Raw genomic sequence first — 14395 nt, 5'->3', positions numbered from 1 at the left:
CCAGCAATCAATGTCTCAAGGCCAGGAGGTAATGCCCACTCATGCTAAACTTTGAGAACTGCTGACCAAACCAATAATGAATGCCTGAATCATCCTTAGTTTCTAATCAAACTCAGCAAGAGGAAGACCAGATTTGGCCATTTTCTTAGGGATTCAGGGAATATCTCACTATATATTTGCTGACATGGAAGAAGATGTGTACTTTGGAGTATTTTCCCTCTTCATAATTCTTTTAATTAAAATATAACATGTATACAGAAAAGTCATAACTTACAAGTATATAGCTTGATGAATTTTCACATAACCAATGTAGCTTTGTTACTATCACTCAGATCAAGAACAGAATATTACCAGAAAGTCAGGTATCTCTGGAATACTCCCTCCTAGTCACTATCCTGTACTTTCCTGAAAGTAAATACCCATCTGCTTTCTAGTGCCACAGATTATATTTACCTATTTTCAACTCCATAAAATGGAATCTTAAATATATACTCTTCAACCAGTGTTCTTTATGAGATCCATTATATTTTTGCATAGGAGTAGTAGTTATTTTTAGAGATTGACAGTGATACATTATAATACTAAACCATTATTTGCATATGATATCTTTGATGAACATTGTTTTCTTTTCCAGATTTGGTTGTTAGAAGTAATGCATCTATGAATATTCTTATAAAAATATTTTGTTGCATGTCTGAGAAAATGCCCAGTAATGGGAACATTAAGTAATAAGACATGGATAGCTTTATTAGATTTCTGCCGGTGAGTTTTTTGAAGTGGCTGTACTAATTTACAGAGCTACCAGGAGTACACAGGAATCATAGTTGTTTCAAAGTCCTGTTAAACTTTTATGTTATTAGTCTTTGTCATTTCATGAATTTGCTTATTTTAGAGAGCACATGTGAGAGAGCATGAGCTGGGAGAGAGGCAGATGGAGATTGAGAGGGAGAGGGAAAGTCAGGGAGCCGTATACATCTCCATCCCAGGACCCCTGGGATTTTTACTTGAGCTGAAGACAGACATAACTGCTTAGCTGACTGAGCCACCCAGGTGCCCCAAAGTCTGTCATTTTAAACATCTTCGTGGGTGTGTAGTAGAGAAAGGTAGTTTTCATTTAAATTTCAGTGATGACTAATATGTTGAGTATCATTCTTATATGTCCATGAGCAGTTGGTCCATACTTCATTGTGAGATGCCTGATCCAGTCTTTTCTCCATTTTTTTTAATTAGTTGTTTGGCATTTCCTTAATGATTTTTAGAAGGTCTTTATATATTTTGGATGAACCCTCATCGGTTATGTGTAGTGGAAAGTATTTTCCACTATCTTCTCTTAGAGAATATCATTCCTAATTTTAGTGTAGTGTACTGTATCTATTTAAGAAAATGTAGACCATCCTAAAGACAAGAAGATGTTGTCTTACATTTTGTTTCAGAGGCTGTACTATTTCACCTTTTATATTTAGATTTACATCTGGTATTGACTATAGTGTATGGATAGTTGATTGACCCAGTACCATTTAATGAAAAGATATTGTATTCCCAATGTTCTACGGTGGTGCCGTAGAACATAATAAATGTCATAAATCAAGTGTTTAAATGAGTGTGTATGTTTTCATGAAGACTTTATGCTGTTGCACTGGTTGACTGGACTGTGTTTACTTTTAATTCTTCATTGTTTTGATTAGTGTGGCTTTATGATGAACCTTAATGCTGCTTATTTAGCTTTATTTTCCTCTTCAAGTTTGTCTTAATTATGCTTAGATTTTTTTGCAATTCTAGATAAATTTAAAAATCAGGTTGTCAATTTACATACATGCATATACACATACATGCTAAAATTTTGATTGGGATTACATTAAAACTATAGATTAATCTGGGGAGTAACATTATTTTAGATTATCAATCTGAAAGCATAGAATTATCTATTTATATAGATCTGTATTTTCTCTCAAAAATACAAATAGAGCTTTGCTCAGGCTTTTCACGTTTTAGTATTTATTTTTAGTTCTAAATATTTGAAATTTTACCCTATTAGAAATGATATTTTTAAATTTCAGTATCTAATTATTCACTACTGATATGTTTTTGTTTATTGCCAATGTATAAGTGGTCTTGTTAAATTCACACATTAAGTCATCTGCTTTATCTGGTGATTCTCTTGAATATTCTGCATATATAATTTTGTAAATAATTAAAGTTGCACTTTATTGAAGTTAAATGTGGAGAAAAATCTAAAACTTAACTCACTCCCACCTTGTAGGTGCTGAACAGCAATAAGCACTTTCCAATTAAGCTCTCCTTTCAACTATGAAGCATTTACCATGCAACATATATTTTGTTCTTATAATTTATTTGTCAGTTTTTCTTATTTTTCTACTTAATTTTGACTTTGTGCTCCTATTACCATACTATTCCTCTGCTTTGGAATAAAGATATATTCCTTGTGATTCTCTCTTTTCTTTCCAATAGATAGTTCAGAGATCAAATCCAATTTGATGATCAGTTCAAATAATTATATTTACTCATTTACTTATTTTATATTTAATTCAGTACATTCATATAATCCTCTAGTATATGTCAATATCTCTTCTAATAATATAGGTATTATGTAAACAAAAATAAATACCATCCCTGTCTTTATAGAATTTACAAATTAGAGGGAGGCTGAGATTTCAAATACCTGTGTGGAAAAGTCTTCAATCAACATGTAGTCTCTAGGGTTACTTGGGGCACAATATCCTGATAACATAAGGAGAAAACAAGAGTATATATGATCTTGTGGGAAGTTTTTATAGGCAGATCTTGCCATGGTAGCTCATGCCACTGATTGTTCACCAGAATTCAGGTACATGACAAAACTAGATATAGGAAGCACTCAAATGTTGCTTGAGCAACTGCCTCTAGTTACAACAACACATATGTGAAGAATTTTGGTGCTTAGCTAATTGTCTCTTGTCTGCTATACCAGGATGCCAAAAACCCTTTGCCTCTTATGTGTGTGGGTTTTTAGTTTTTATCAAATTTGGAATTTTTTTCCCATTGTATCTTCAGGTAGCTTTCTGTGCTTCTACTCTGCTCCACTAGCTTTTGGAACTTCAGTGTTACTTATGTCAGAATGCTTGGTATTTTCCTATAGGGAATTTGTTTTTAAGTTTTTTCTTTCTCCTTTATTTTGAATAGTTTCTATTGCTCTGCCTTCAAGTTTAATATGTTTTATTCTGTAGTATCCAAACTGCTACAAGTCCCATTGAGCAATTATTTTCATTTAGAATAATGTACATTTTGTTCCTTAAAATTTTATCTGATTACATTATATCTTAACTTTCTTCCTCCCTATGTTCACTGTGTTTTGTTTTGTTTTCTGTAAAGGGTGTGTAATGAATATTTTAGACTTTGCATGGTATATATGGTCTCTGTCATATATTTATCTCTGATTCTAGTTTGTTTTTCATCTATATTTATTTAAAATTATAAAAATCATGCTTAGCTCTTAGGCAATACCAAAAAAAGCATATAGGTCAGAAATAGCCTGATGTGTAGTTTGCCAACCCTTGCTTTAAACAGTAGAACAAAATTATAATAATTCCATCATCTCCATCATTTTTGTTTAGCATCTATTGAGTAGTAATTCTTTTGGTAATGGGTCATATTTTTCTGCTTCTCGCAGTTATATCATTTTTTACTAGATGGTGAACATTGTGATTTTTAGGAATTTATGTTATTGAATGTTGGATTTACTTTTCTTCCTTTAATAAATGTTGAGTTTTATCCTGATATAAAGTGAAGTTACATTTGGTTCAGATAGTGTCTTTTGCAGTTTGTTTTTACATTTTGTTAAGGCTCTTTCATGAATAAATAAATAAATTAATTCCCTCAAAATTTTTTTTTTGTTTTTGTTTTTTGTTAAGGCAGTTCTAGGGTAAACTTTACTCTAGGGATTTTTTTCTTTTTCCTCTTTTACTCTAGGGATTACTTAGCCCCTTTAATGAAGTCATCCCTTAAGAAGTTTCTACTGAATACTCTGGTTATTTGAAGAGAACTTTCCACCCTTACTGGAGGAATTTGCAATATACTTAACCCTGTATGCTCTCAATTGGAGTCATTCAGCACAAAGATCCTTGGTTTCTCTTTGTTTTTTTTTTTTTAATAAATTAATTTTTATTGGTGTTCAATTTACCAACATACAGAATAACACCCAGTGCTCATCCAGTCAAGTGTACCCCTCATTGCCCGTCACCCATTCACCCCCACCCCCCGACCTCCTCCCCCTCCACCACCCCTAGTTCATTTCCCAGAGTTAGAAGTCTTTATGTTCTGTCTCCCTTTCTGATATTTCTCACACATTTCTTCTCCCTTCCCTTATATTCCCTTTCACTATTATTCATATTCCCCAAATGAATGAGAACATACACTGTTTGTCCTTCTCCGGTTACTGTGGCCAAGTTCAAAAAGGGTGTTGCCTGAGTTCTCCTCTGGGATTTTGATGGAATCTTGTCTCACATTTAGATCTTTCATCTATTTTGAGTTTATCTTTGTGTATGGTGCAAGAGAGTGGTCCAGTTTCATTCTTCTGCATGTGGATGTCCAATTTTCCCAGCACCATTTATTGAAGAGACTGTCTTTCTTCCAGTGGATCGTCTTTCCTCCTTTATCGAATATTAGTTGACCATAAAGTTCAGGGTCCACTTCTGGGTTCTCTGTTCTGTTCCATTGATCTATATGTCTGTTTTTGTGCCAGTACCACACTGTCTTGATGAACACAGCTTTGTAGTACAACCTGAAATCTGGCATTGTGATGCCCCCAGATATGGTTTTCTTTTTTAAAATTCCCCTGGCTGTTTGGGGTCTTTTCTGATTCCACACAAATCTTAAAATAATTTGTTCTAAGTCTCTGAAGAAAGTCCATGGTATTTTGATAGGGATTGCATTATACGTGTAAATTGCCCTGGGTAACATTGACATTTTCACAATATTAATTCTGCCGATCCATGAGCATGGAATATTTTTCCATCTCTTTGTGTCTTCCTCAATTTCTTTCAGAAGTGTTCTATAGTTTTTAGGGTATATTTTGAGAACCATTTGAATGGTAAATGGTTCTCCAACCTTTTATTTTCAGGTTGTAGGTGTCCTTCTGTCTAAAATGAGTCTCTTGTAGACAGCAAATAGATGGGTCCTGCTTTTTTATCCAGTCTGAAACCCTGCGCCTTTTGATGGGGTCATTAAGCCCATTCACGTTCAGAGTTACTATTGACAGATATGAGTTTAGTGTCATCATGATATCTATTTAGTCCTTGTTTTTGTGGATTGTTCCACTGAGCTTCTTCTTAAAGGGGAATTTTAAGAGTCCCCCTTAAAATTTCTTGCAGAGCTGGTTTGGAGGTCACATATTCTTTCAGTTCCTGCCTGTCTTGGAAGCTCTTTATCTCTCCTTCCATTTTGAATGAGAGCCTTGCTGGATAAAGTATTCTTGGTTGCATGTTCTTCTCATTTAGGACCCTGAATATATCCTGCCAGCCCTTTCTGGCCTGCCAGGTCTCTGTGGAGAGGTCTGCTGTTACCCTAATATTCCTCCCCATGAAAGTCAGGGACTTCTTGTCTCTTGCTGCTTTAAGGATCTTCTCTTTATCTTTGGAATTTGCAAGCTTCACTATTAAATGTCGAGGTGTTGAACGGTTTTTATTGATTTTAGGGGGGGATCTCTCTATTTCCTGGATCTGAATGCCTGTTTCCCTTCCCAGATTGGGAAAGTTTTCAGCTAGGATTTGTTCAAATACATATTCTGGCCCTCTGTCCCTTTCGGCGCCCTCGGTAACCCCAATTAAACGTAGGTTTTTCTTCCTCAGGCTCTCGTTTATTTGCCTTAATCTGTCTTCATGGTCCCTTAATTGATTGTCTCTTTTTTCCTCAGTTTCCCTCTTTGCCATTAACTTGTCTTCTATGTCACTCAGTCGTTCTTCCACCTCGTTAACCCTCGTCGTTAGGACTTCTAGTTTGGATTGCATCTCATTCAATTGATTTTTAATTTCTGCCTGATTGGATCTAAATTCTGCAGTCATGAAGTCTCGTGAGGCCTTAATGCTTTTTTCTAGAGCCACCAGTAGCTGTATAATGGTGCTTCTGAATTGGCTTTCTGACATTGAAGTGTAATCCAGATTTTGTAACTCTGTGGGAGAGAGGGCTGTTTCTGATTCTTTCTTTTGAGTTGAGGTTTTCCTTCTAGTCATTTTGCTCAGTGCAGAGTGGCCAAAAACAAGTTGTATTGGAACACGGGGGAGTATCACTGGTCCGTCCAGCTGGTCTTCTGGGGGAGGGGCCTGCTGTGCTGATTCTCAGGTGTTAGCACTTGGGGGAGCTGCTCTGCCCCTGCCTGCTGCCGGGCTCAGCGGGGGTTGTTCACCCCGTGAGGCCCCAGGAGGAACAGCAGCAGTTGCTATGGCAGCTCTGGAAGCCTGGATTCAGCCTCCGCAGGAACTACGGGGCTCGGGGCTCTCGGTTCTCCGTCCGCAGGGCCTGGAGGCTCCGGGGCGGGGCCGCTGATCTGCTCAGCTCGGGGCAGGAGCGTCCTCGCTGTCCTGGGCCCTCCCGGCCTCTGCCTGTCCCGGGGGAGGCCGGATCCTGGGCTGTGTCCCGGCGCCCTGTGCTCCGGGGCCTGCGCTGTGGGATTCGCGCTCCCGCCCCGCAGCCCCCTCCGCGGAGCCGCCGCCCGAGCCCCTCCGAGCTGCTCCGGTCCCCGCCGTGCGCGCTGCAGCCCTTAGGGAGCTCGGCGCACTCTCCCGGGGCGCAGGTGTCTGTTAGTGTCCCCGGGAGCCCGAGGGCATCCCCGCCCTCCTGGGTCCTGCTCCAACTCCCTGCGAGCCCCTTTCCGCCCGCCCGGGAAGGTTGGTGCAGCTCCTGCTCCTCCGGGACGGGGCTCTCCTGTCCTGGGGACACTCGCCCCGGCCTCAGCCCGGCTCCTCGCGGGGCCCCTCCCCCTCGGAGGCCTTTTGTTCCTTTATTTCTTTTTCCCCGTCTTCCTACCTTGATAGAAGCGCGGACTCTTCTCACTGTAGCGTTCCAGCTGGTCTCTCTTTACATCTCAGGCCGAATTCGTAGATTTTCAGGATGGTTTGAAGGTTATCTAGGTAATTTGGTGGGGACAGGCGATTTGGGGACCCTGCTCTTCTGCCATCTTGCCCCTCCTCCTCCCTTGGTTTCTCTTTGACTGTCTATATGGAATTTCACCCTTTATGTGTATTTGCTCATATTTAGCACAGATTCAGGGACAGCTTTGCAGATTGTGTGACTTCTCTTTCTGCAGAGCTCCCCCTCTGGAATCCTGTCTTACAACTATGAGCATATCATGCTCCCTGAACACTATCTACTTAACTTAGTGAGAACATCACGTTCTAATTAAAATCCCCATCTCTGGTCCTGAATGTGCTTCTAGATGAAAAGCCAGGCAATTATAGAGTTGTCCTTCCTTTTGTCCTCTCCTTTTTCAGAATCACAATTCTGTATGGCCCTGGTGAAGTGTTAAAAAAGTTTTATTTTTCTCAGGTTTTAATTTTTTCTTAAGAAAAAAATGTAAATTTGCTCCTTGTTGCTGTGTCATGGATCCCTCTTGATTGAAAAATATTTCCTCCAAATATTTCAATAATTAAATTATCATTGAATGAATGTTTTTTTTTTTAATTTGGAGATTTTAAGCGGAATATTTAAAAAATATTTTTTTTAAATTTTTATTTATTTTATGATAGTCACACAGAGAGAGAGAAAGAGGCAGAAACATAGGCAGAGGGAGAAGCAGGCTCCATGCACCGGGAGCCCAACGTGGGATTCGATCCCGGGTCTCCAGAATCGCGCCCTGGGCCAAAGGCAGGCGCCAAACCTCTGCGCCACCCAGGGATCCCTAAAAAATATTTTTTAAAAAAAATCCACTTATTGGTTAATTGCTTTCCTCAGGATGTCAATTTACCTTCTCATTTTCTAAACGTGTATCTTAGAAGGGTAAATATAAATTAAGGTAAGATACTTGCTCCACAGCATTTTGAGTATTTAGGAATACACCCTCAATACTGAGTGTCATTATGCTTAGCTTTCTTGCCCTTTCTATAAAGTGCTCACCTGGATGAATATGAATGTTTTTCTTCAGGTTGTTATAAATCTGATTCTCATGTAAATTAATTTTATCTGTTTTGGTATGAAAGGAGCTAAAAGGACTGGACTGAGAAATGAAAATAAGGACCTTTGATTTTTTCCATAATCATCAAAAATTGACATCTCTTTTCCTTAAAACTTGGAACAGCATTATGTGTTATGCCTTGAAAAACATAAAATAAAGCTACCAATCCAGAAGATGCACGATTTAAATACCCTGTTGCTCAGTTTTCTTCTCTATGAAAAAGAGTGTTTCTCCTTAAACATGAAGATGCATAAGGTTGAACTACAAAATGTAAACAAAGATAGCTACAGAAACAGACCGGCTGCTTTGCATATATAATATAATTATATTGTAATATAAATATAATGATTAATGAATGTAATATCTAAATAGTTTATCTAATTAAGAGGTACAACACTGATGCCTATCTACAAAGGAACAAGAATCCCCATGTAGATGTCAGTTTTACTTGACTGCTAATGGAAGGTTGAGATTAAGCAAGGGAGAGTTGCCAAAAAAAATTTCCCGTGATATAGTCTGATATTGGATTGAGTGCTTAGCATCTGGAATTCACCAAGTGTACTCATTTTCTACAATTTACAGTTCATTTATCTTTTTTGATAAACAAGTCTATTTCCTGTCACCCCTGTGCCCCATCCCTAAGCTATTTCAGAAGAAACTAATAGTAGGGCAGAACACAGTATGAAATCAATATCTGCAAAGATGGGCTACAGAAAACAGAAAACTGTTTTAAGTGTTTTTTTTTTTTTGATGCTGTCTCTCTCTCTCTCTCTCTCTCTCTCTCTCTCTCTCTCTAACTGTCATGTTTTGGGGCAGTTCCAATTTACAAGATCTTAAATGAAATGTATGGTCTCATACTCTAACCAAAACAAAGTCTGGTATTTTCAGTATCTGAATGAATGTCACAGAAATTAAAAGTAAATAAAATTTAATTCTAGGAAAAATTTATTTGTGGAAAAATATTGAACTTTATTACTAACATTTGCTCTTAAATAAAACTAATTTTTATCTTATTTGTGACTTTTCTCCCTGCTCCATAGGTAAGAGATTAAAGAAATTGTTTACCAAGTTTACATAAATTCAGTTAAAGAAGTCAAAGTTATATCATAAAAGTCTTATCGTATTATAAACAAAGAAAATTAGGTTTAATAGAATTTTTAATTTAATAGCCATAGTTTTTATCAATAGATTTAGTACATTAGGAATTTAAGAGAAAGTTGATAGTATTTTCCCAAGACTATTGGAATAAATCTCAAGTCAAAAAGAGTATTAAATAAAATGCTTATTTTTAAAAGACCACATTACCCTCATTGATTCTATTGGCTGAGTTGGTTGTTTTCTTCTTGTTTTATTGATTGACTCTGCCATCTTCTTAACATGAAAGTTTCTATCTCCCAGTTTATTTTTATGTGCGTACATATACATATATTTTTAAAAGTAGTGTACAATCTTACAACATATGAACTTAGAACAAGAGTATAGAAACCATCAAACTTCTTGTCATCCACTATATTCTTTATATGATAAGTAACTACATTTTGAAGCCAAGACAACTTCTAGTTACCTACAAGAGAAACCTGAGATATTTAATCACATTGCTTTACTATGTAGGTGAAAAAATATTCTTAAAAACAGGCCCAAGAGGAGTATTCTAAATTATTTTGTCATGATGCTATTTATTCAAAAGTGCTTACAAAGATCAAATTAATCTTTTGAAGATACTGAGATAAAAATACACTAAAACACCAGAAAACAAAAGATTGATACCTTGAAGAGGCAATAGAGCATGTAAAAATTTGCCTGAACTCTTGATTCAGCCCCCTAATCTAATCCTCTATTTTCTTATTCCTCTGTCAACTCCAAAGAGCTTCTAGAATGATATTTTCAGAACCCAAATCCAATCATGTTGTCTTTGCTGAAAACCCGTCAATAACTTTCCATTGCTCTAAAGAAATTCCATAAGCTTATCAAAAATGTTCTGCAAGGTCTAGTCCCTAGTTGCCCTTCCAAATGTATTTAGTACCACATAACCCTTCACTGTCTTGGCAACAGCACACAGACTTTCTTTCTGTTTGGAGAATGCCCATTTCCTCCAGTGAAAGTGTCAGTATACCTCTCAGAACATATTTTCTTCTGTTTCTCATTTAGTTAATGATTACTATTCACCTTTCAGGTTTCTAATCTAAACTTTCAGATTCTAATCACTTCCTTGGAGAATCTGTGTTCTTAAATTCCCTAACTAGTTCAAGCCCACATATATGACATCAGTACTAACTGCTCCTTATTTACAATACCTGATAGAAATGTAACTTAGTGTTTCTTTTATCATTTGTTTAGAGCCTCACACTTTACTGGACAGAATGCTCAATGAAGGCAGGGATTACCCTAACTTTTGATCATGACTGTAGCCTGAGAGACTAACACAATTCCCTTCAGTACCTTATAAATCTCAATGAATATGTTTTCAGCAGATGACCAAATGAATTAATTTTAAAATTCACAGAAAATTTGTACAAATAGCCAATATGATCCCATATGTGTCTGGAGTCTGTTAAGAAATTATTCTCTTGAACAAACTTTGTGACTCCTGTCCTTTCTGTGAATTGTTGAACAGAAGATCTTGCAGACAACACTAATCCAGCAGGCAAACCTTGTGGCCAAGACAGAGTAATGCTGAATGAACTCAAAGACCAACTCATTTTAACCAGTGACCAGGCAATGTTTAGCAGAGAAAGCACAGCGCTGGATTTTAGGGTTTCATGGCTTATTGTAATGTTGCCTTCTTTAATTGTTCCAACTGCATTATAAAATAAAAAAATTTAGTTTAAGTAATACATTCTACTATAACAGTCTATGATTATAGAAAATGTATTGGCTTTTATAAGTATTGTATTAAATCTAGGCCAAATCACATTATAAAGGTTATAGACAGCATTCAGGTCAGGTCACCTAACCAAACTGTTACATATCTAACACGACTTATTTTTTAAAGATTTTATTTATTTATTCATGAGAGATACACAGAGAGAGAAATAGAGTCATAGGCAGAGGGAGAAGCAAGCTCCTCACAGGGAGCCTGATGTGGGACTTGATCCCGGGACTTTGTAATCACACCCTGAGCCAAAGGCAAATGCTCAACCGCTGAGCCACTCAGGCGTACCTCTAACATGTACTAAAAGCAAACAGCCTTTTTCACAATTTTGTCAGATGCTGATTCTATGATAGATAGTGTCTGTAATAATAAAGAGGTAAGCAGGAGTGTTGAACAAAGAACTTGATATAAGAATTGGCAAGAACGTTGCTTTCAATGCTGGAAAATCTGTGTTCCCATCTTGTTTTCAAGTAGAAGTCACTCATACTTTTGGGTTGAAGTTATTTTGCTGTAAAATAAAAATTTCCCTGGAGAGAGGTATTCTATGAGTTGTGACCTATCTCATGTATCAGGAGTTTGGGTTTATTTCTTTCTTCTGTGAGCCCACATTGAGGAACTTCAAAGAAGCCATGCAGAGAAATTGATTTGTATGCTTTGGGGATGTAGTGTATTATTACAAACCACGGTTGAAATACTTAAATATTGATGGTAAAGCCAAAAGGAACAAACTGCTTTTCCACAGGAGATAGAATAAATGAGGTATGTTTTCATTTGACTAAATGCAGGACTTTTGTGAGGGAGTTGTGGTCTTGAACTCTCTTAGATCCTGTCCGAGAGGCCCACCTGGAAGGATAAGGAGACATAGTTGGAAGGAGGAAGTATGTTATTCTATATCCATATTGTAAGGGAGAAATGTAGGCAGCCAAACAGACAGACACATTCCCCCACAAAAAGGGAACTGCGTGGGATACCTTTGAGGATCACATGAAAAAGTTCATGAGAAAAAAAAATCTTTCTTTAATCATCTGCCAAAAACTTTGGAAATGGTACCAAATTGGTGTCAGACAAGTAAAAGGATTCATGTTCCCTGATCCTTTCTACTTCCAGTTCCAGGAGGAATCACAGGATGCTCAATGAGTAGGGGTGATGGACAAAAATAGTAGGAGGAAAACAGGGAAGAAGAGCCCGCTTATCTCTGCAGTTCCTTCCCAAACTAGGGAGAGCAAAGAAACAACCCAATGAAGTCAATTATTTTGGGAGTACCCAAGACTGGGTATATTAATCAATGACTTGAGATTTTTTAATAAAAAGGGATTTTATTTCTTTAATTTTAATGTCAACTGATATATATGTTTACCTGAGATTGGAGACACAGAAATAAGTAGCTAACAGAACTATGGTAGCTCACAGAACTGTGGTTTAAATAGGTTGTGTACTAGTTATACTACAAATATATGACAGTGTAACATTTTTTTTCCAAAGTACTACTCAATCCTGGTGTTGGTAGTGGGAAGACAAAGAGTAGAGGTAACTTGAGGTCAGGTATAGGGGACAGCAGGACATGTTTACCACAGTTAAAGTTAAGGTACTGAAGGAAGGCACTGTGTATTCTGCCAAGAAAATTGTAGTAATATTTCCTCATAGTCTAGACAGGATCACAGTTCTTCTAATTACCTGAAAAACTTAAAAATAGAGGAAGGTCATGCAGTGAAAATAAATATCATTTTTACAGTAGTGGGTGATAAAAGTTAAATATATTTTAAGAGTAATGTACTTGTGCTTTAAATTTATGAGTTACAGAGTTAAATGGATAAAGAGTGAAGGGAAGAAGCTAATGTTATTTAATGTATATAGTATAGTAATAATGTTGTACCTAGTACTAAAGCACTTTGCTATTCATGGTCCATTATGGAGTTAAGCAGGATGTTGTCCATCTCTATTAAAGTTATGGTATATAAGTCATTACATAAAATAATATTTGGTGATATTAGAGCCAGATGTTTTCCTCTAACATTTGACTTTGATTGATGGAGTCTTCAGATAGCTCAAGATAACAGCCTAAATCTTGAGACAATCTATTGCACAAGTAAACTAGTAACCAATTTACTTGACTATCCTAAGCAGTGTTATTATAAGAAAAATTTTATAGCTTCAATTTCTTTATTAAACAAAAAACTTTATCTTATAAATTTCACACTAAACATAGATGGTCATGTATCCCCTCTGTTAGTGTACACTGTTAGCCAAAAGTAGACTTGTGGAGAACCTATGATCCCTGTTTGAGGATTGGGAACTAACTTAATAAAGTTAGTAAAATTTTATTTATAATATTATACATACATATATAAATACCTAGCAAAGTATATTTACATTATTTGGTAGAGTTACAGGCAATACATTATCAAAGATACATTGATTAATTATATTATTTCTCTCTAAAGTTTCCTAGGTAAGTGATGCACTTTTTTAAGGATTTCATTTATTTGAAAGAGTGAGAGCACATGTGCATGCAAGTGGGAGGAAGTGCAGAGGGAGAGGAAGAGAGAATCTCAAGCAGATTCCATGCCCAGTGTAGAGCTCACCCCAGAGCTCATCCCATGACCCTAAGATCATAACCTAAGCTGAAATCAAGAGTTGGACACCCAGCCTGTGTCATCCAGGTGTCCCAGTGTATTTTTATTTAAAGTTTAATTTCACAAACACTTTCAATAGCTTTTGAAAAATGCCACTGAAAAATATTATGTTTTCTCTTACATTGTTTATTTTGTACATACCTACATTAAAAAAATAAAAATGAGACACCTGGGTAGCTCAGTGGCTAAGGGTCTATCTTTGGCTCAGGTTGTGATCCCGAGGTCCTAGGATGGAGTCCTGCATCAGGAGCTTGCTTCTCCCTCTGCCTGTACCTCTGCCTCTATCTCTCATGAATAAACAAATAAAATATTTAAAATAAATAAATAAATTAATCTCAAGCCCTACCATGAATGTGTACAAGGTAATTAAATATTTCCCATAATAGGCCTTAAGAATAATGTTGCTTTTGTTTTATTTACCTTATTACCTAATCAATGAAAAGAAAATCTTCGTCTTATTATCCTGAGATCTAATAGGATTGTAGATTCTTACTTACTTTCATTTCTATTTCAACTAATGGTTATAAAATTGTCAAAATATAATTTACATTTCTATATATGTGTTTAAAATGTTTTCACAGATGTCTCATTTTATTTAATCTTTATTAGTATAATATGCACTTGGTGTCACAACATTTGGGCTGCTGTTTTTATCCAAAAATGTTAACAGAGTTGCCTTAATTGCATTTTTCTTAATTACTTATGACTGACCATCTTGTCCCTGTTTTA

General features: G+C 36.5%; 1 protein-coding gene across 3 annotated transcripts in view; it reads left to right on the top strand.

Moving 5' to 3' along the window:
* Nucleotides 1-14395, top strand: part of CSMD3 (CUB and Sushi multiple domains 3) — a 1184516-nt gene that overhangs the window by 335988 nt on the left and 834133 nt on the right. The gene's annotated exons all lie outside the window — the stretch shown is intronic.

The sequence above is a fragment of the Nyctereutes procyonoides genome, unplaced genomic scaffold (genome assembly GCF_905146905.1).
Source record: "Nyctereutes procyonoides isolate TBG_1078 unplaced genomic scaffold, NYPRO_anot_genome, whole genome shotgun sequence".
Lineage (NCBI taxonomy): Eukaryota > Metazoa > Chordata > Mammalia > Carnivora > Canidae > Nyctereutes > Nyctereutes procyonoides.
This window is presented reverse-complemented; position numbering and strand designations above follow the sequence as displayed.